The sequence below is a fragment of the Lactuca sativa genome, chromosome 5 (genome assembly GCF_002870075.4).
Source record: "Lactuca sativa cultivar Salinas chromosome 5, Lsat_Salinas_v11, whole genome shotgun sequence".
Classification (NCBI taxonomy): Eukaryota; Viridiplantae; Streptophyta; class Magnoliopsida; order Asterales; family Asteraceae; genus Lactuca; species Lactuca sativa.
Genome location: NC_056627.2, coordinates 74,688,224 through 74,712,285, shown reverse-complemented (window position 1 = coordinate 74,712,285; position 24,062 = coordinate 74,688,224). Strand labels below are relative to the sequence as shown.

Sequence of the window (24,062 nt, the reverse complement as noted above, 5' to 3'; positions counted from 1 at the left end):
AACTGAAAATCCCGCACCTTGCTACTAGCTACAGTAGGACCGACAGGTCTGCGGGTGACAAAGTCATAAATGATATTGGCGTCCGATTCACGTTGTATCTAATAGTATGTTCATAAAACTCACAAGTAGATAATAAGGATATATTTACGTAGTAATATACTTTTCATGAACAATCTCAAGTGATACTAACTATGTGATTACCCGATATATATACTTTAGGGTCACATAAAACTGAAGTCCGGTAGACAGTGGAATGTGTGATTTCCGCCTTACTTCCTGTTCCTTGTTGGGTTGTGGGCTTAGGGCAGATTCACCCATTCAACTTTCTGTTCGATCTCGGTGTTATACAACTCGTATGTATTAAGTGATCATAGGAGGGTAACATCGTCGTATCAGGTTTTCAGAGTAAACAAGTCCTTATTCAGTTTAACCTATCAACTAGACTAAATATCATTAAAGTAGGTATATTGATTATACTTGTGCTTTTCGATCTCGGAACAACATAGACTATCACTCGGTTTTATAGAAAATATAGGATTTTCTATGGTAAACATCGTTATTTCAAAAGTAATCAATATTTCAATAGAACTTTCTGAAAACAACATTTTACATTGGAGTAAATGGGATTAAGAACCTTTTTACAAAAAGGTTCAATACTTGATAACAAACTAGCATAACATAAAGGACCTTTAGTTGTTAATTCTATAATTCCTTAGTTTATACATTAAAGTTATATATAAATGATATCCGATAGGCATTGAAATGTGTGACTTCCACCTTACTTCCTGTCCCCTTTTGGGTTGTGGGCTTATGGCAGAGTCACCCATTTAACTATCCGTTCGATGTTAGGTTATATAAAGCCAATATAAACTAAGTGATTATAGAAGGAAATATGGTGGTTACCATTTTATTTAAGAGGATAAAAGGTTTTCCTTAAAGAATATTTTCATCATATTTCAATGAACTATTGCAGTTAACTCCGTAAGCACCTGGTGAATACATCAGGATTATATACAATGAGGATCTAACAAACAATGGGATGTGTGACTTTCGCCCTACTTCCTGTTCCTTGTCTGGTTGTTGGCTTAGGCCAGATTCACACAATTGATTGTCTGTTTGATTTGGATTGTATTCATTATGTACTCATAGAAGGAATTGTTAGAGTTAGTTTTACATATCACTCATCACATCAGAAAATATAGGAGTTTCTGGAAGAACAGGCGAACTTTTCCAAAGAACTAAAGTATACTTTTTATAAAAAAAATTCTTAAGAACTCACCAGCTTAAATTCTGATCAACTCTTTTTCAAAATAACTTGTATTCTCAGGAAACTAGTAGACAGGTTCGTGCACTGGGATTCAGAAGATGGAGCATTGTAGCTTCATGTCTTTGTTTTATTAATTACTTTTGTAGTCAGTCTTTAGTGAATCGAATACAATGTAAACACTTAAATATAAATGCAATGGTAGTTTGTTACTTTGATTACTATAATGCATGTGTTGTGATACCTGAAATGACGTCCTCCGCCCCCGAACGTTTCCACCGTTCCGGTTTGGGGGTGTGACAGGTTTAACCATGATTGATGTGACCTAGTGACCTCTACAATGTACTTCAGGCATCGAATGTTATGACATTTGTTACCCTAGGCATGCCTACCTAACTGTAGCTAGCAGTTCAGGTGTGAGATTCTTAGTCCCGTATAGATCTATACACAAATCTCACGTTCTCCAGACTCTAGTTATACTATCGTAGGATTTAGTTCTGTACCCTCGGAGGGCATAATTGAAGTAGTGCCTCACAACCCTATATTAACTAGTTTACGTGTAGTGTAGTGTTCTCTTGTACTTGAAACTGTATGTATGTCTTATAGAGTAAAAATAATTATACTTAAATAATTAATTCGTATTGTACTCTTGTATTCGGAAAATTGTATTGTATACCATAAACTATAACTACCATAGTTTATATGTTCGTTATGTTATAAAGTTCTTGAATTTGTAAAACTGTGTATTGAATCCCAAACTACACCTATTATAGTTATGTATGTATGCTCTCGTTGTAGGAATTGAGTTCTATAAAAGTTCTGTAACGCATCCAAACTATATCGACATAGTTTGATTGTATGTTGTGCATGGAAAACTTTGCAATTTGGTTGTATGTTGTAAGTTACCCTTATGCTCAACATGCTACACAATGGATAAAAATATCTAAATATTTTTATAAAATGTAGTGATTTCTCAGTTTGTATCAATTGCAAATTTTTTTAAATCAGTTGAAATCATTTGTATGAAAACACAAAATCCTTGTGTTTTACTTGTATTTCCCCTAAAAACATTAAAACCAGTGAAAATTTAGGGGTATGAACTCACAGTTGGTTATGTGCACGTGCTCGATAGCAAGACCGGAAAGATGAACCTCGAGTTGGAGTACGCAAAATTAACGGTATCTTAATGATAATTAAACACATAATTGTATTTAAATTAATGAAACCATTAATTAAAGTGTTAGAAAACACTTGATTTTGGGTTAGGAATGTTACCGAGACTTGCTTGAAGTGTAGAAAAGAGGGTTTGCGTCCGTGAGCTGGGTTTGCGGCCTTTAAAGATATGAAGGCTATTCTTGGTGAAAATATGAATATTTGAAGGGTTGTTCTTGAGGATATGAATGTTCCTAGGAGCAACTTGAGAGAGTTTTTGGGTGAAAAAGGTGAGCAATAAAAAATCTCTTTGGGAAAAACCTTTATACCGGTTGGTTTTACGGCCGGGAATGGGTTGTCGGTTGTAAATGGGTTTACGACCCAGGGGTTTACGGTTGTAAACGTGTTTACAACCCAAGGGTTTACTGCCCAAGGGGTTTACGGTTGTAGATGCGTGGTTGGACGAGTTTGTTGATTGTTGAGGGAAATCTTGATTTTTCGAGCGTTTTTGGTTCCGAAAACTTATATAACCGCTAATTATATATCTTAGATTACTTCCTAACCCACAAGAACTTAACAGAACAAATAAAATTCGAAATTTTATTTAACGGAAATTGACTTTTGTTGAATAGAAGGTATCGGTTGCCACAGTAGATCAGTAAGTATAACGACATGGAAATACTAATAGTTCTTATTCATAAATTCATAACAATGACTATGAATTTAAATATAACTTACACTAAAATAAAATAGAGTGTAATTTAACTTACATGTATTCCCTAGACAAAAGTTCAGAAATTGCACTGGCGGAACTTTTGGCTAATAGCTACTAGATGTCGGGCTCTTAGGGAACTCAAAACTTTCCAAAATACCCTAAACTCTAAGAAAATTCCAACCAAAATGGAGTGAAATTGAGAGAGAGAGAGAGAGAGAGAGAGTGTGTGTGTGAGAGAGAGAGAGAGAATAGGATTAGTGTGTGGAATGAACTTACATTCGCTATTTATAAGCTGAGAAATGACCTTGCATGCCACACAAAGGCCCATACGCATCGTTCAAGTGCTTGGTAACTACTCCTCATCTTCGGGATCGACACGTGGCAACTTTCTATTGCGGCAACGTGGCAGCTTCTAGAAGCCTGTGTGCGAGGCGTATACGCACACAATAAATTTTGAAATTTCAAAAGTGCATAACTTCTTCATACAAACTCTGTTTTTGACGTATTTTATATCCACACGTAGCTATCGACGAGATCTACAACTTTCATTTGGACTCTGTTGGCTAATTTTGACTTTATTTATTCTACACAAGCTTAGACTGTTAAAGCCCATTTAAACTGCATAACTCTCTCATCCAACATCCATTTTCGACTGTCTTTATATCATTGAACTTCTATTAATGAGATATTCAATTCTTTTTTAGATTGTTTTGGCTACAAATCGACCGATCTATAATTCGATTTCTGAGATATATATTTCTACATCGAATCTTAGAAAAACCATAACTTCCTCTCACGAAGTTAGATTTTGACGTTCTCTATATGCACACTCTTGGTTTAACGACTACTACAACTTTCGTTTAGACCTCTTAGGCTAAAAAGTAATTTATCAAAAACTCAATTTTTGTGATACAAAGAGTCGTGCAGGTTTAATCTAGAAACTTCGAAGAAGCATAACTTCCTTATACAAAGTCGGATTTTAGTGTTCTTGATATGTATAGAATCCTTGTCAGATATACTATAACTTTTGGTAAGATTACTTTTCCTAAATAATTTTCTATCAAAAAGTCATTTTGACGCTAATTATCTCTAAATTGACAGCCCGAATCTGCGAGCGTTATAAGGTCCGATATATATCGTTTCCATAAATCAAGTCTTCACATCATGACCATAAGGGTGTCACGAAGTGAAATTAGTGTATAAATCATAAGCGTTAAGGAAACTGTATTTTCGCTGTATATGTAACACCGTAAATTTCAAAACAATTTTTTGCATTTTATAAAAACACAAATCATTTAACATTCATAAAACATTAATGTTTGAAACTCAATCCATGCTATATAAAATTCCCAAGATCTGATAACATAAAAATCCCGTGTGTGTACTGATCAAGCCGGCGCCTTCCCACGGTCATCACTAGTACCTGAAACAAATAACACCAACACTGTAAGCACAAAGCTTAGTGAGTTCCCCAAAATACCACACATAACACATATTAGCCACTCGAGGCTATAACTCTATGGGTCCATGGACCCTACTCTGTGAACCCTCTGGTTCTAACTCTGTGAACCTTCCGGTTCCAACTCTATAAACATGCACAACATAAATCACATAGAAATAATGCAGTACAACACATAACATACATATGGCATACAAATACTCTGTCACATAACTCTGATTACCTACTCAAGGTAAAGTATAGTGAGAAGACTCACCTCGCGTATCTCGGTAACTCGCAAATCCTAGAAATCACTCGCGCTCGATCCCCCGAGCTATAATCCTCCTATAACACAATATATCTCTAATTAACACTTTCACAACTAAGGTTGACTACCCCTATCAAGTCAACACTGGTCAACTTTGGTCAACGGTCAACGGTCAACTTTTACCAGACTCGGCGAGTGCACTAAAGCGACTCGGCGAGTCTATACATGTTCACTGACTCCCTAGGATCCTCTCTTGACACGTCGAGTACTTCCCTAACTCAACGAGTTCCACCTGGCATGAATCACGGGGCCACCACGACTCAACTCGCCGAGTCTCAAGAACAACTTGGCGAGTTCCAGCTTGACTCAGTCAACCCGTCAACCCTCTCTAACTCTCCCTGACTCACTGAGTCAACCCCTTAACTCGGCAAGACCACTCGCTGAGTGGTTATGGACAATCTTCATGCTACTCGCCGAGTCTGTTCTTCGGACTCGGCGAGTCTATGCCATGCATGAACTCAAACTCACTCTTGAGGTCAGATCCGTTCCAATAACTCATAGATCTAGTCCTTCCAAGCACATACATCACATAAAGTTACAATCTTGGTGCTCATGCAAAGGTCCAAAGGCCTTATTTGATGATATGGTCTCTAGAATGCTATTCTAAGCTCATGGCCTCCATTAACACTCATAAAGCTTGAGGGAAAAGGGTCTCTAGACCTCTTTGGGTCCAGATCTAAAGCACCAACACGAGAAGAGGCCAATTGTTCCATGGATCATTTTACAAAGAAACCCTAACTCTAAGATTTACACCAAGGACTGAGAAAGGAACGAATGGTTACCTCAAATGAAGTCTCTGAGCTCAGGAATCACTGGATTAGCACCTTCTTTGGTCTCCTCTTGCCTTGATCCTCTTCTATATGCAAAAACACCCACAAATAGTCAAGGATCTTCCTCTTCTCTCTCACAAAACGCTCAAAGACTCTTTAGGATTCTCTCTGGGGTTGGTGGCCGCAAATGACAGCCATAAACCCCTTTAAATAGGTCTCATACCCTGGAAATTAGGGTTTCATTAAACAGCGTGGACTCGCCGAGTCCACCTTTTGGACTCGCTGAGTCCGGACGCGAACCCTTGCCCAAACCGTAATCATACTCGGCGAGTTTGAGCTCCAACTCGCCGAGTCTTCTCACAAATCACCAAAAATTATAAGAATAAATAATACCTGGGAATCCGGGCTGTTACAGTATAGGACTATTCAAGGACACATGGTCACGTCGTGAAAGTTATTGTGTCACGTCGTGAGAATGATTTTTTGCTGAGACTTAAGAATATTCTTCATGCCACGTCGTAGGCTTCATAACTCCATTTCGTAGGAACTTCTTTTTGCACGATGTTTTCTTCCCTTAAGCTCCTAGTTTCAGCTTCAGTCTTCCAACTATCCAACTTTTGTTGATTTTAGTCTTTTCATCAAGAGTGTCATTTTTGGCTGCAAAATACAATTTAACTCAATAAGTACCAAATACCTTTTCATTTAATCAAAATATAGCTTAAATGTATTAAAATACTAACTATATATATATATATATATATATATATATATATATATATATATATATATATATATATATATATATATATGGAAACATCAATTGGTAATCAAGAACAAATTGAATAATCGATGAATAAGAACAACTGATGATTTGGAATAAATCGAATTAAACAATCAAAGATCTCATTTCAAAACCAATCTAAGTTAACTGGATCTAAAACAAATCGGTGTCAGAAACACCTGATTTGAAATGAATTGATTTGCTGGATTAATGAAGATACACCTTGAGAATTAGCGAGAATCAAGAATACGATGTACGCTTGGAATCCATCATCTATTTAAAAACACATGATAATTTCAGTTTCTTTGAACTCGATTCAGACCCATTCTTTCTTACAAACCCTAGGAACAAAATGGTGGCCCCACAAATGATGGTAATTAAAACGATGGCGGCTAGAGACGATGGTTGATGTCTATGAAGAAGATGGCGACAGTTTCTCGGTTTATGAACTACATATGGGTAACAGGGACGGGATTGCTAGACTTAACGAAGGAGATGGTGAATATTAATTGTAGGGTCATGGAAAAATATTAAGACGAAGGATGATAAGGTTAAGAGGGAGATGATGAGACAACAGATGGGCATGATGGTGGTAATGAAAATGGGGGGTTTTTTTAGATGGAAGATGTTGAAAGGAAGTGGGTACAATATGCTCCAAATATACTTAAACTCTTCTTATGTGTTATTAATACCAACCATAATTACAGTGTGTTCTTGTTATTAGAGATTAAAAGACTAAAAAAGCATGTCATAAACCACTTTATGCCCCCATAAAGAACCGAAAAAAATTAAGGGACTGATTCAAGAAATCCCCAAAATATTGTTGGGCTCATTTTTCATTTTTCCAATAGAAAAATATAGATCTTAAACGATAATCCCTGAGTTTCTAAGTTATATATGAGTATAAATCAGGTGGCAATAAGGCGATGATGTTAAGGAAGAACATGTTTTGTTTTAATCATCATTCTGATTTTACATAATCAGAAAAAAAACCTTCTCTCTAAATCGAATTGTCATCATCCAGAATGAAGAAGCCGCCAGAGGGAAACAACCCCAACAAGAGGAGGAGCAACATACAAAGGGAGGAGCAGCGTATGAAAGAAGATTGTTGGAGATCTGGAAGAATGTAGGAGCTGTATGTATGTGATTGGGAAGGGGAATAGTTCTCTTTAATCGAGCGTAAATGTTAAAATAAAGGGGAGAAAGGGCGTGATCCCATTTTCTAGGGATAACATTTAATAATTGTATTAGTTTCCTTAAAATATCAAGTTTCTTTTATAAAAATACCCATTCGACACCAATTATAATTAATTAAAACCAAACTAAAGTTTAAGAAAAAACCTAAAAGAGGATTTATGTCCACATTTAGGAGTTATGCTTGGTTAGGGTAACTGGGGTAGACCAATTATCAGGATTATGTACGATTGACCATCGAAGGACTTAATTTGGTTAATGACATGGTAACTAAGGATGGCTAGTTGCTAAGGGTATAGTCATCCTAGTATTTTTCTATGTGTTTTTGTACACGATTATGTGATAGCGATAACTTGGGTTCTATGTAGTTTAAGTTGGATAAATTGAGAACTCTTGGTCTAATACCTGATTGTGATGTTCCTGTTTGATTGTTCGCTCTCGGGTGGGTCATCTATTCGATTGTGTATCTGATCTCTAACTACATATGACTTTATGAATTATATGAAAGACCAGGATCTAGCCCCTGGGAACTGATATGAAAGACTGTGGTTGGATCACAACATTGATAAGAAAGACTGTGGTTAGATCACAACACTAATAGGAAAGACTGTGGTTGGATCACAATACTGATAAGAAAGATTGTGGTTGGATCACAACACTGATAAGAAACACTGTGGTGATGGGTTTTATAGTTTACAAAAATCTTATTTTGGCGGGAAAACATAAACCCTAAGTTCACATGCAACTTAAAGGATCTACGTTCTCACTATGATTTGCAGCAGACAATTGAATATCAAGAACCCTAAAAGCACATTGCTATTTTTGAAATTATGAAATGGCTATTGGAAAACATACCTTTTGTTTGTTATAACAAATAAACAAATATTCCTTCTTGATTGGTCTTTTGAAAGCAAGCACCAGAAGTCTTATGCCTCTATTGGCTCACACCCAAACCATAGCAATTGGAAGCTAAAGAGGAGAGAGAGGAGAAAAAGGAAGAAATTTGAAAATAAGCTCTTCAAATGAGATGGATTTTGAAATTCTAAACCGTTAGGGGTTTATATAGGTGTTAGGAAGGTTGTAGATAACACAAGTTTCCTTTAAGACAACCATTTCCCATTGCTTCCTCCCTAAGGCATTACGGGATTCGACTGTAGTAGTTTCACTAATAAGGAAACCACCCCTCCTAAATCCCAAAAAGCATCAGCGTGTGCCCTTTTTAGCAAAATCATCAAAGATATGGAAGTTGAATTCGACATCACTGTTAGATAGAAAGCAATTTTAGAGTGTCTTCGGGAACCTCATTCTTAGGACTTTCTACTAACTATTCCTATTGATGGCCATGGCCAACATATGTCTCATGTGGAGTATTAGACTATCCTTTTTTACTGCCTCATGATTCCTTTATTCCCTAATGAGGAGATATGCCCAATTTGCCGCAAGGCATGTTTGGATACCTTTGGGGAACACGCGGTTCATTGTAGAGACCTATCTGGTTTCAAGTACAGAAATGATGTGGTTAGGGATGTTCTCTTTGATGCTTGTCAGCGTGCTGGTATTTTTGCGAAGAAAGAAGCACCAGTGAACTTTTTGACGGACCCGCAGGATGGAAGATCCACACTTAGACCGGTTGACATTTTGGTCTATGGATGGGTAGGAGGGAAGCACGCGTGTGTGGATCTTATTAGGGTCTCTCCTATCATCGATTTGAGGAGTGGGGGTTTCACAACAGGGCATGCCGCTTTGAAAGCCGCCGCGAGCAAAGTGGCCAAGCACGAGAATGCAAGTATAGAAAATCAATATGCGTTTGTACCTTTTGCATTTGATACATTTTGTTTTCTCGCACCGTTGGCGATGGAGCTCCTCAACAGAGTCCAACGGGTCATGAATTCTAATGTCATATCTCCTAGATCCATAGATGTTGTTTTCAAAAGAATTAGTTTTGCCATCTAGAAAGGTCTAGCAACGCAACTTGTTGCCTGTTTGCCTTCCATCGATATGTATTGAACTATATTACTCCAATTATGTTATTATTAGTTTCACTAAGGCATTCTCATATTCCTTAAAGCCCAAGAATACCTCTAGAAACTTTCCCTTTATGGGAGGTTCTAGACTTGGTCAATGCTCAACTTTTGAACATTGTCACCTATTGTCCCTCTACTTTTAATTAATCCTAAATTTAGTTCTAATTAATTTTTCATTTAATTCTTAATTAAACAATACAAATTCTAATTAATATATTATTCTTATTTTACATTAATAAATCATTTATTTTTATTTCTAATTAATTTATTAATCATATAATAAGTTAATAAATCAATCTCTCTCTCCAAAAAGCATTTGGGTCAATTACTAGGTTTGAGGGCAACCCAAAAGGAATTTGCTAATAATTCAAGATTATACTAATTTAGTTGTTGGCTTAGACACCTAATCCAATAGAATACAAATAAGTCTAAAACTAAATTACATGTATAAATACTAAATCAAACAGAAAAGTTTGCTTTCCAAAGCAAATGCCGAACTCTGTGTCATACCTCGAAAACCGAAGGCGGAAACATTTCCGGGGTTGACTCCACGTTGAGTATCAAATCCAATGCACATAGTAAGTAATGTAAAACAACCATTACATTACATATAGAAAAGTTTATATTTGTTTCAAAAGTAAAGTTATACATGTGATACATAGTATATATGAACAAAATGAGACGAGTCTTCTAAGCTCTCCGTCTTCGCCCAAAGAGATCGTCGGGTACCTGTCTAATGCGGACCTGAGAATACAAGCGGTTTGAAAATTAGCATAAAGCTGGTGAGTTCATAAGCGGTTAATTTTTCTGAAAATGTACGAGTTCCTTTGGTTTCCTGTAAAAGTGGTTATCCAAGAAAATCCCAACTTTTCTTAAAAGTTGGTTACCAAATCCAAAATGTAATGTAAAAGATGTACACTGAAAACATGATTGTTCTTGTGAATTGTAAAGTTTGATATCTAAATTGTTACTCGTTTCTGGTTACGTATTATTGTTACCCAGGAAAATCCTATATTTTCCTACATGTGTGTGTGTGAACTGTTACCAATTCTGATTATGTTCAATGTTATCCCCAGGAAAATCCCATATTTTCCTGAATGTGTGTGTATGAATTCTCCTGAAAGTTTGATTATCCTTAAATGTACATTAGTTTTGTTACATACATAAAACTAATAATTAAGTGTGAAGTGTTCATAATCTTGATTGCGAGTCCTTAACCATACTTCAGACTAGATATGACTTGGGCCAGGGCCAGTATCCTTTTTATGACTTTCGTCACCCTTGAACCTTTCGGTTCGGCTGTAGCTAGCAGCCAGGTGCGAGATTGTCAGTCCCGTATAGATCTATACACTCAAGTCACTTTCTCCCTCCTGGAGATTCTGGTTACAGGGATAGTCCTCCACTCTCTCGTGCCAAGGAAGTGTTACAGAGGATGTGTCTCCAATCTTTAAGATTACTCTTTACTTCTCGTGCCTAGGGAAGTAGTATCTATGACTAACTAAGTTCTAATGGTGCCTGTCCTTTACACTCGAGCCTAGGTGTTTTATTAAGGACATTACAAATGTTTTATGGTTTCTAATGGTGTCTGTCCTTTACACTCGAGCCTAGGTGTTTTATTACAGACATTACAATGTTTTATGATCTCTATCAATATAAGTGAGAACAATCAATTGTGAAACATAACAGTATATAATAAGAATTGAAATCGTTTGAACAAACAACTCTCCAAGTTAAAACAGCTTGTTAGAAGGTTTTCAATTCTTAAAAGTGTGCAAATTATGAAACCATTTAAATGAATAATGAAACATAATAGTACTTTTGCTTGTATTCCCCCCTGAAAACATTTAAAAACCATTGAAAAAGGGTAGGGGTATGAACTCACCAGACGAGAAAACGTGTCGGTTCGGACGCTAAGTGTCGATTCGAGGCTTGATAACACGCGAGGTTCCTATGTAATATGAAATGGTATACAAATATATCTAATTAGATTTTAAATTACTAATTAGATATGATATTACACTCCAATGAGCGAAAACACTTCAAAACGAGTGTTTGGAGTGACCCGGGTGACATCTACGGACGTGTATTGATGTATGGGACTTGGAAATTAAGTTTACTCTTCAAGAGTAAACTCCTTATGGAGTTTTCAGCCTCTTATACCATACACACATGAGTTCACGGCTGTGAACTCATGTTTGGGTGCTTTATGGTGCTAAAATGGTCAATAACACTTGAGGGATGATTGGGATGAATTTATCTAAGGCTTTGGAAGGAATTAAATCACCAATAACACCACAAAAGGGAGTTTACGGCCCTAAACATGGAGTTTACAGCCATAAGCTCCTATACCCCCTTAGATTGATGATTTAATGGCCTTAGATTAATCATATGTGATTCGAATAATTTTTACAAGCCTTGGTATGAATTTAGGGCACCATTTAATATGATATTATGAGTTTACGTCCCTGGAACTATTTCTTGGGAAGCTATGGACGTAAACTCCTAAATGGGATGATTTCATCATGTTTAAGGTCCCCAAACTATTTTTAGATGATTCTAGGATTTATTCCAAGGCTATTGGTGGAGTTATATGGCTTTTAAACATGTTTAAATGAGTTTACTCCCCATGTTTGAGGGGTTTACAGCCCAAGCATATTCCTTGGCCGTAAACTCTTATTTTCTCCTCAAAACTCATGTTTAGGGTGTTCTAAGTCCGGATTCGTAAGCCATAAGGTCGTATCTAAGTCCCAATGTTGGTTTGGAGGGGTTAAATTGCTCAAAAACCCCATTTATATGAGTTTACGGCCTAGGACTGTTCTAGGGCCGTAAACTCATGATAATGGTCCTAATCCATGGTTTAAACTCGAATTTGAAAGCTAGAGGGGTTGTATAACAAGTTAGGGAAGTTACCTTGAAGATTTGAAGCCTTAAATTGGTGTTTTGGACCTAGTTCTTTTGGTTGAGGAGAGAGGTTAGAGAGAGAGAGTTGTGAGATGAAGCAAAAGCTTGAAATGGAAGCTTAGAACACTTTAAATAGTGTTCGGGATTTGGACACAGTGGAATTCTACCCGATACCGACCTTAAACGGGGTTTTTGGTCGCACCCGATTAAGTTGTCGTAATCCGGCGGGAACGGTTCTAAAAGTTTTCAAATCAATAATTTGGGACAATTTCATGAGCTCCAAAGAGGTTTGGACACTCATTAGATTATAATAATCATGTGAGTTTGAATAAATTAGCCCAAAAACGAAACCGAAGCGAATTTCTAAAAACGGGTCTTACGGACAACAAGGGTTTCGACGATGGATAACTTCGGGTTGTTACACTTTGATATGATCAAATGTTGGTCCTTAGATAAGTGATCATATATTCCTTCGTTGTATAAGATACCATATGGATATGAGACATGGATTTGAATCAATCTCATTGTTTAAAATTCCGTTTCCTGATTTCCTGATTTGTGATGATGTCATAAGACTTCTAATTGAACACATCAATTTAGTCATGGCTATGCCTAGCACTATAAGTTAGCACCAAATCACCGAAGGGCCCAAAGATATCGCTTTTCTTGTTAGGGAAAAAGAAACGAATAAACTTTGACTCATATGCTTGTTTATTTTACTCACCAAATTATTCATGGCATTACGTTTTATAACATCAAGTTACTGATGCATTTTTGCAATACCAATGTAGAACCGACTTGTAAATTACAACTCATATATCTCCATTTTAGGAATATAAGATATTATTATATCATAATTACTCGTGATATAATCCATGAAGTAATTCTCTAAGCGTGGGTTTATCCAATACACAAATCTCCATTTTTTAAGTACTCATGAATGTTGTAGCAACACAATTGCTATCTCTAAACTCCTTAGACAACCTAAAATCCAATTCATGATAGTCTTCATTCACTAATTACTTCCGAATAATCAAATTATTCTGGAAGTAGAACATGAAAAGTAAAACACAATAGTAAACTAATTAACTATGGTCTAAAACCTATTGAATATAAATAATCTCTACCATTTAATCACCATAATAATTACGAATTTATTCATTGTATAATGTTTTGAGTAATCAACTAACCACTTGAACTAAACATAAGTCATGCCATGTTATGAACATGCATACCATGCCTCTCTACGGACCTTCTTTTGTGAACAAATCAACTCGACATTATTCCAATGATGCTCATTTCACAATTCCAAATTCTTATCACTATCCAAGATGTGATGGAATTCCAAATTAACATGCATTATTCTCCCGTGATATCAAGATTCTAAAGTCTCAAAGACTGATCCTTTGATATTACATTATGTCCCATTGGAACTTTGTTACTAGAAACAATTCCATGGCAATGTCTGATTCAAGGTACACTCCTTGAATACTTCTCTTTGCATTAAAGTTTCCAACTCACATGTAGATATTTCAAGTATCTCCCACTGTGGAAACATCTCCATATTTCCATATGACCATCATTTTGGATCAAGAACCATCTTAATCTGGAGTCATGTCACTATGGTCCATCCAAATTAATGTCATACTTCTAACTGTCCACAAGTTACCAGTCTTTTGGTATAACCTTACAATATTCGTGACAGTTATTTAACAACTTTAATCACACAAAATTCTAGTCCTTTTCTTCAAAATGCTCTGAGCATTTGAAAAATCATAATAAGTGAATATTATAGAATATGTAATCGATCCTATTTATGAAGCATATTGGACTTGATTCATTATGTCTCATATAAGGATTTGATATCTATTCAGTCTCTTTCTATAGTGTATTAATATATTGAATTTCCTATGCTGAATAATTTCGAAAAAAAGTATGAGTTTCCTCTCCCTTAAGTCTACTATAGCAAAACAATTCCCAATATTTATAAATTGGAAACTTTGTTCCCTAAGAATAGTGTTGTCAAAATGCAATACTAGCATAACAATTATGCTCCCACAAGCTTTGACATGTACCCAAAAATCAACTGGAATTCTAGAAATCAGTACTCTTGACTTTTTTATTGAAGTATAGATTTTTGTTACGCGATGCTTCGATAAGTCTTCGACTACACTTCTTAAGCTTATGCTCCTTCATTGGATAGCATATGTGTGTTTAAACCCTTTCAGAACATGTAGATATATGTCTTGAAAGTTCAAACAATTCCTTTCCATTCCTCACAATTCAAAATATGAAGAGGGATGTCATAATCATATCATGAATTTGAGAAAACAATTAACACAACCAATATCCATATTGATCTTTATTATATCTTTAAATCTATCAGCAAAAGTATTTCCTCACAATTATTCTCATGAATTAGAGTGAAAACTTTCCCACCTAGGTGCATACGCTCCCACCCATGTGCATCAATCATTTCTAACCTACAATCATAAGACAAGTTTAGGACAAAACCAAATTCAAATTTAGCTTTCGTTTATGAACTGAACTTTACTATTTCTAAATTTCTTGCCCTCTAGTAGCACAAGGGCCTACCAATGCTTCCATGTTGTTAGCAGCTCACCTATATTGGTCAATGTACTTTCACTGACCAATACACTTTTGCTTTGGTAGTTAAATGAAGACACAAAACTCATAAAAATTGCCAACTCAACTAGAAGTGCTAAAAAATAAGAATAATATCAACCAAACACGATATGCTAGTGATAACTAAAAGGTTTATTGTCGGTTGACTCTTGAAACACTCAAGATCAATACGACTCCCATTGACTTCTAGACATATGAGTTTTCTCTCGAGGAACAATTGTTGATGAGATAAAACAAATATTCAAAAGTTCGTGTGGATTCCCGACAAGAAAACACTTCATAGAATATGTTTCAGTTTACCTTTTATTTCTTGATTAACGAGAACATCACAACTCCAATTCTATATGTGCACAAGAGTAAGAAAACATTTTTACTCCACATATTTCGAGATGTTTTCAATCTTCTTAGCTTGAAAGGAGTTTCAAGGTATGATTTGTAGTTACTAAAGCATGGCTCTACAACTTGATATGGAATGAAGTATGACTCATCTCTTAAGTGAACTATTTCCAACTAAATTTGATTCCTCTTCTTAGTCATACAATTGCACTCAGATGTTCTTTGAGGATCAATTGTGATATAAATCCACGATCATTAAGATGTTCATAAAACATGATACTAAAGCATTTTCCTTTCTTCTAAGATTGGAGAATCTTTTATATTTCTGCCTAATAGATTCTTCTTATTCGTTCTGCTACTCTTTGAATCCTTTCAAAGTATCATAACTATGCTTAATCTCATAAACACAACCATATTTACTAAAGCATCAGTAAATTATGACGAATAGAGCTATTGTCCTTTGTGGTGGATCTGAATAGTCCATATCTATATGAACTAAATCCATCAGTAATTCACTTGCCTTACATAAACATGTGATCAATTAGTTATAATTTTCCACTGAACAAGATTCTCATATACTACACAATGCAACTTGTACAATACAAAGTATCTGTCCAGTTGGTGATGAGATTTCTTTTCACTTGGTTAATTATGACAATACCACTAGTGATATTATAATAATCAAATACACAATTAATATTGCTATTATCAGAAATATAACCAATACTTTCATAAATACCATTGCAAGGAAATATAAAATAAGGCAACCGGATAAACCAAAATTTTACTTTTATTGAAAAAAAACAAAATTTGGAGTCTTAGGACAGTCTGTGGAATGAATATGGATAGCTGTGCAAAGTAGTAATGGGATCGTACTACAAAAAACACAGAATCCATACTTGTGGCATGTAATAACTGTTTTATAAAACTAGTGTTGGATTATATGTATTTTTTTGAATTCACGACTTGACTAGTTTGTGGTCACAACATGACCTACGAAGGTGATTGAGTTACATAAATGAACAATAACATTAATGTAATTTTGTAATGCCACAACGTGAAAGACGTATAACCACGACGTGAATAAAGTAGAATGCCTTATTATTATTATTATTATTATTATTATTATTATTATTATTATTATTATTATTATTATTATTGTTGTTGTTGTTGTTGTTGTTGTTGTTGTTGTTATTATTATTATTATTATTATTGGTGACGGATGTATGAGTTGTCGCTAAGGAGGGCATCATAATAGACACGTCATGACGTGACGAAGAGAATGTTACGACGTGAGATCTGTATCAGAATGAAAAATATCAATCTACAAATAGATCATTTTGAAAAAATAACACCCACACACACCCTAAGGTATGATTTCACACATAAATTATAGGGTTTCGATCCTTGGTGAGTTAAAGATAGGAGCTTCAATTAAGTGGATTAAGGTAAGATATTCATCTTCTAATCTTATAATTTCGGATTTAGGGTAAGATTTGGAAGGTTTTGATGAAACCCTAAGTGGAGGGTTTGAGCTTAAATGTTGATATTAAGATAATAGTTGATGTTGAATAGTTTAATTATAACATACTTCAATGATTATAAACCTATGAGATTTGGGGTTCAAAAAAATAAGGTGTAACTTGGCAAATTAAGTTCTTGAATGATATAAATATGATGTTTATAATGTTATAACATTTGAAATAAACCTACTATGAATATTGGATGAATGATATACATACATATATATATATATATATATATATATATATATATATATATATATATATATATATATATATATATATATATATAAAACAAAGTCATGTAAACGACTTAATTATTGATGTATATAAGTTGATTGTGATCACACAATTGACAGAAAGGGCTGATCAAGGAGTCCTAAGTTTGGAATATCATCCTAGTAAGCCATAAAAGAACAATGTGAGTGATTATTGGATTCTTTATGAATTTAAATTCATTAATTGTTGAAATGTTTAAATAGATTGCAAATATATATAAATTGTTCATGTAAAGGACATATATATGTAAACGTATGGAAGAGTAATATATTGAGTATGTGAGATGATGATGATAATAATAATAATAATAATAATAATAATAATAATAATAATAATAATACTGAATCCATGAAATGATTGGATTTCATTATGTATGAAATCAATTAGATAAGGTACTCTTGTGTTGATTGGAATGGCATACTTGATGAAGTTTAAAGAGATAGCTACATCTTATTATGATATAAAATGTCTTAAGGAGATTATTGGTGAAAAATATGTGATGATGTTATTCTATAAGATTGTGGAGATAATACATGAGTTTATATATTATACAGACGAGCAGTAACTAAGTCTATTTATAAGAAGATTTTAAATGATAATGATAATTTGCAAATAGTATACATATTAACTATTACTCACTAAGCTTTCAAGCTTACCATTTTTAGATATTTTATGATTGTGGGTACAAGTGTTACGGATAAGGGAAAGAGCACGATGAAGTTGCCATACTAAGTTTTATTTATTAAACTTGTATGACACATTTTGTAAAAACCAAATTTTAAACACGACTTGATCCCAATCCTATATAACTTCTTTTTTGATGTAAACTATAATGACTTGTATGATGGTTAGTATGAAGTACTGCAGCATCCAAAATCTCATACTAGAATTTTCATTTAAAAATAAAAGCATTTATTCAAATTACAATTACAAAGATCTAGATAAAACCATTTTATTCAAAAACATTTATCATAGTATCGTCAAAAGTTATAATGTGTGGAAACCTCCAATGGATGCGATGCAATCAAGCCATGTCCCTCCTTTAATATAAGAAAACTTGAAAACATTTAAACTACAAACTGTAAACACAAAGGTTAGTGAGTTCCCCAAAATACTGTATATCATACAAATTAGTGGGCCCAACCATCGGGTTTATTTCAACCCATTACACATTATTGGGCCCAACCCTAGGGTATATTCTAACCCAATTCATATCCATGGGCCCAACCCTAGGGTATATTCTAACCCAAACATACCATAGTGGGCCCAACCCTGTGGTGTATTCCAGCACAAACATACATGCAAGAGTCAAAAAGACAGTAAGCATCCTACATAACACAAGCGAGTAGGCCGGCATTGGTGCCTTCGACCCACGAATATAGTGAAGAGACTCACATGAACTACTCAACAGAAGCTCAACAACTACCTCAACAATAGAACAGCCAACCCAAGCTTCCTAAAGCCAAACCGAAACAAGTCCTTAGTAAAATACTAAATTCTACCCAATGTTGACCAAAAATCAAACTGGTCAAAACTCAACAGTCAAAGTCAAGAGTTAAATCAACTCAGATGACCCCCATGTTGTGGTCATGTGTAGACAAAATGGACGTGTTGTAGCGCGCCACCATGTTATAGGTCTACCTTGGCCACGCCGTGGTTACATCCATAAATATTTTTCGTTCTTTAAGAGCTTAATCCTTAAAGACATAAAAATCATATCATCAGATCTAGTTCCCAATAGCTTCATAAAGGATAAAATTTTCAACTTTGTCCATTAGGATGGTCCAAATAACTAAGATCTACTCTTTAAATCTTAAAAGGAACCAAAAATGCATATTTCTTAACTTAATCCATTAATTCCAAGTCTCCAACCTTCATATCTGAATCAATATGATGTTTGAATGGATAAAGTTTTCAACTTTATCCATAACAATGTCACAAACTTTCAAGGTCTAAACTTTAAAGCACAAAATTAACATCAATGACAAAGATAACTTGCATGGCTAAAAGGGGAGGAAAAAATCACGACTTTCATAGTCCATTAGGTCCAAGAATTATTCCAAAATAATTAAGAGATTTCGGAGTCCACTCAACTCCAAGATCACCCATAAAATGGACCAGAAGTGCCAAGATCCACAAATGAAGAGATTTAAAGAACTAAAGAGCAAGATAAGAACTTTATACTCACAATAGTCCATAAATGAAGTAACTTTGATGGATTTAAACTTGCAAGAACATTCATTGAAACCAAAAGAATCTTTTTGATCTTCAATCTGATAGGTTATTAAGGTTACAACTACAATGCACTAAGTGGAAAACATTTGAACAATTCAAATGATTAGGGCAAATGCAACCTAATAGGATCTATGTCTTTCACATATAGACAACATATTATGAATGATAATCCTACAAAAATTTCCTATGAAAAACTAGTTCATAAGAACAAGAAACTTACCTTGAATATTGTGATTGCAAACAATCTCGAATTCCTTCTTGAAAGACTCTTGGAAGCAAGCACCACAAGTGTCGTGCCTCTAATGGTTCATACCTAAACCCTAGTAGTCAAGGAGCATGAAGAAAGAGAGAGATAGAGAGAGCGAAAGAGGAGAGAGAGGTAGAAATTTTTCCCTAAGCCTCTAAAGGAATGTCATGGCCAAAATTCTAAGGCTAAGGGTCTTTTTGTAGCTAAGGTTGCTTGGTGCTAAAGCTAGGGTTTAAGGAGAAAACCCTAATCCCTTTGCTTGGTGACCAAGCAACCCATTACCCTCTTTCAAAGGGCTTGGAAGAAATTCATTGGGCTTTCCCAAGTGATTTTCATCCACCTCATCCAATGAGGTGCATGGGCTCTTTTTCTCAAATTTCAATAAGTAACCAAACAGACCCCGCACTTTTAATTAATCCAATTAATCCCAAAACTAATTCAAATTAATTTATGAATAATTATTAATTAAAAGAATACTATTTCAAATTAATATATTATTCTCATAATATATTAACAAACGATTTATTTTTATATCCTATTAATTTATTAAACATATAATAAATTAATAAATCATTCTCTCTCTCTAAAAGTTATCCTATTCAATTGCTAGGTTTGGGGGCAACCCAAAAGCACTGTGCTACTATCAATTCAAGTTTATACCAATTATAGTTATGGGATTAGACACCCAATAAAATAGTCTCCCACTTGGATAAGTTTGTAACTATAATTGGTCATATAACTTCCAAACTGATTGGTAAATTGTAGCTTCCAAAAGCTGTTTTCGAACTCCAACGCAGTCAGTTACGTGTGCTAAAATAAGTGATCAAATATTCCTCAGTTCTATAAGATATCATATAGACATGAGATATGTGTTATAATCAATCTCATTCTCCAAGTTTTTTTTCCCGATTTCTGATTTGTGACGACTGAATTCAGATTGCTAATTGAACACATTATTTAGTCTTGGTTGTGCTAAGCACTTATAAGTCAAAGCCAAATCACCGAGGGGCCCAAAGATATCGCTTTTCCTGTTAGGGCATAAGGAACGAATAAACTTTAACTTATATGATTGTATTTACTCATCAAATCATGCACAACATGTTTTACTTCTTGAATAAACCACAACTCATATATCTCCATTTTAAGAATATAAGATACTATCGCTCATAATTACTTGTGATAAAATCTATGAAGTAATTCTTTGAGCGTGGGTTTATCCAACACTCAAAATCCGCATTTTCTAAGTACTCATGAACATTGTAACAACCATTACAATGTCTAATACCCATAGACAATCTACAATTCAATTCATGAAAGTCTTAATTCGCTATTTACTTCCAAAAGTACGAGCGACTGTGGAATTTCGTAATCAAATTATTTAGGAGGTAAAACATGAAAAGTGAAACACAATAATAACCTAAGTAACTATGGTCTCAAACTATTGAATATAAATAAAACCCTTATTATTTAATCACCATATTAACTAGAATTTATTCATTGTATAATGTTTCGAATAATCAACTAAACACTTGAATTCAACATTAGTCATGCCATGTTATAAACATGCATACTATGTCTCTCTATGGTCTTTCCTTTGTGAACAGATCGACTGGACACTATTCCAATGATGCTTATTTCACAGTTTCAAATTCTTGTAACTACTAGAATGTGTTAGAGTTCAACCTTACATGCAATGATCTTCTGTAATGTCGAGGCTTCAAAGTCAAAGAAACTTAGCCAACGATATTAAAAAATGTTCCTTTGGGACAATTCCATGGTAATGAAGTCTCAAATTCAAGATACACTCCTTGAACATCTTCCTTGCATTAATGTTTCCAACTCACATGTAGATTTTAATCATCAAATCCCTTTATGGAAACATTTCCATATTCCTATATAACCATCAATTTTGACCAAGAATCATCCGAATCTAAAACATATCACTATGGTTCTTCCAAACAATACTATACTTCCAACTGTCCACAAACAACCAATTCTTTAGGTAAACCTTAGAATGTCACTACTAGAAAAACAGCCTTTTACGACGCGCAAACCTCGACACTCATTAATTTAGGTTACACAAACGAGAGTGACATTAAAAAAGAGTCATCTCTTCAGAAAATTTAAGGATTTAGGTCACGCATTATTGCGTGCCTTAAATAAGTGTCATAAGAAAAAAAATTAAAAACACGAAGGGCGCTGTATCTTAAATGGGCGTCCTCTGTAGGTGTCGCTTTATAATTTTTATGAACGCGCGTACCTTAGTTACAAGCGGGAAAAAAAGCCAAAAAATTAGAAAAGCTCGTACCCTTTTTACCGTAAGCGTTTTAACGTATCTTTCATTCTCCTCTCACTGTTGTGCGCGCAACTTCTCAATCATAGATCCAAGGTTATGATTTCATCTCCATCTCTAGACTTCATCATCTCAATCAAGAAAAAAGGCTTCTAATTTCCATTCATCTGCTTCATCTCTGCTGTGATTTCACCTGCTTCATCTCGGTGGTTTCTCCATTTATCTCTTCTATTTCAGTATTTCTCAAATTAGGGCTTGCTATTACCAGTCGTAATCTTCCTGATCGTCTTCAACTTCTTGTTTAACATTCGTCATAAATGGCGGATAACCAAATTCGTTGCTATTCGATTCACAATCATCTTTAACCATTTGACTACCCGACCCATTTTTGGAGTCTTCAAAATAGCTACACGTTGTAGTGGAGTCGCAACTTGAAGCACCATTAGGAACCACCATTGATTCAGAATAATACACGCTCATGGTTCGACAGTTTGGCAGATTGAGACGAGCACAAGGACCATACATGAGTTGCTGTATTCCTTCCATTTCGCTAGAGTTTCTGCTACACCTTTTGGGCCTTCGTGTCTAGTTTGTGATGTTTAGGAATTTGGACTTGTTCCATTGAGGGTAGCAATTTGGGGGCCATTAATCCTACTTGATTTGGAAAAAGACAAGTTTGATGAACATGATGATGTGGGAATGGAGTGGCTTGGTAGCACTTCTGATATACTAAGTACAAATGGTGTTAATACTTCACTAAGTTATCTTTGTAGACGTGAATTCACCATCGAATGTAATTGGAAGGTTTGTGTTTTCAAATCTTTCTAATTTTTGAATTCTATCTTAAATTCAACCTCATGAAGTGGTGTGTTTTCAGGTTTTTTGTGACAATTACTTGGATGGAGGGTATCATGTACCTTTTGCACACAAAGATCTTGCGTCAGGTCTTAAGCTAGATTCATATTCCACCAAAATATGTATGTTTCACTTGACATACATTTTAATTAAAATGTTTGAGTATTAGTTAAATATATATCTCTAAATCTTGTGAATTGTAGGTATATGAGAAAGTAAACATCTAGAGATGTGATGGAGATGAAGTGAAGGGTGAGGAAGACTTTGATAGAATCGGATCAAAATCTCTATATGCTTTCATTTATCCAAACTTCATGGTGAATAGGCAAGTTTTTTGACTTTATCTTGTTTCTTTTTTTCAACCATGGATGCTCTTTTTTTAACCTCTTTTAGTGTTTAGGTATAGGCCTTGGATGAACACAAATCTGGTTCTTCCATTGGGACCCAGGCGATGGAAAGTGACTTTTGATTATTTCCTTGATGCGTCTCTTAAGGTAAATTTGAAATCAAATTGTTTCTCACATAAATGGGGTATATAATAGCTTCTATTGTGTAGGATGATGAAGCTTTTGTAACAGGCAGTTTAAAAGATAGTGAACAAGTTCAGGTACGTAGATATTGTATGTACCTTTTGGTCATCATTCGAGTATCGGATGACAAGAGTTTTTTTTATATGATTGTAGATGGAAGATGTCACGCTCTGTGAATCGGTCCAAAGAGTTTTGGAATCACCAGCTTATGGTAGTGGTAGATACACGCCTATGGTAGAGAAGGCTATGCATCATTTTCACTGTCTCTTACACCAAGATCTCATCAACTGATATTATGCATTTTTTTAAAAAAATCTTTAATCTTATCATTTTGATTCACATTCTGTTATGGCATGTAGTTTCTATATTAGTTGTGATATGTCAACTATGTGGATCGAATTAAGTAGTTCAAAAGCCTACGTTTTTTAGTGCAATATAAATAAATGAATAAGTGGAAAATTTTATATATACAAGAATCATCCCAATATGTACAAAAGTGCATCCAATTAAAAAAATGGCAATAACATCAAACACCGAACATGAACCTAGAA

The 24,062-nt window shown here is 34.7% G+C and overlaps 1 pseudogene; it reads left to right on the top strand.

The window, feature by feature from the left end:
* The first annotated feature begins 9,037 nt into the window (after positions 1-9,037).
* LOC111908002 (choline monooxygenase, chloroplastic-like) lies at positions 9,038-23,802 on the top strand (annotated as a pseudogene).
* Positions 23,803-24,062: the final 260 nt, after the last annotated feature.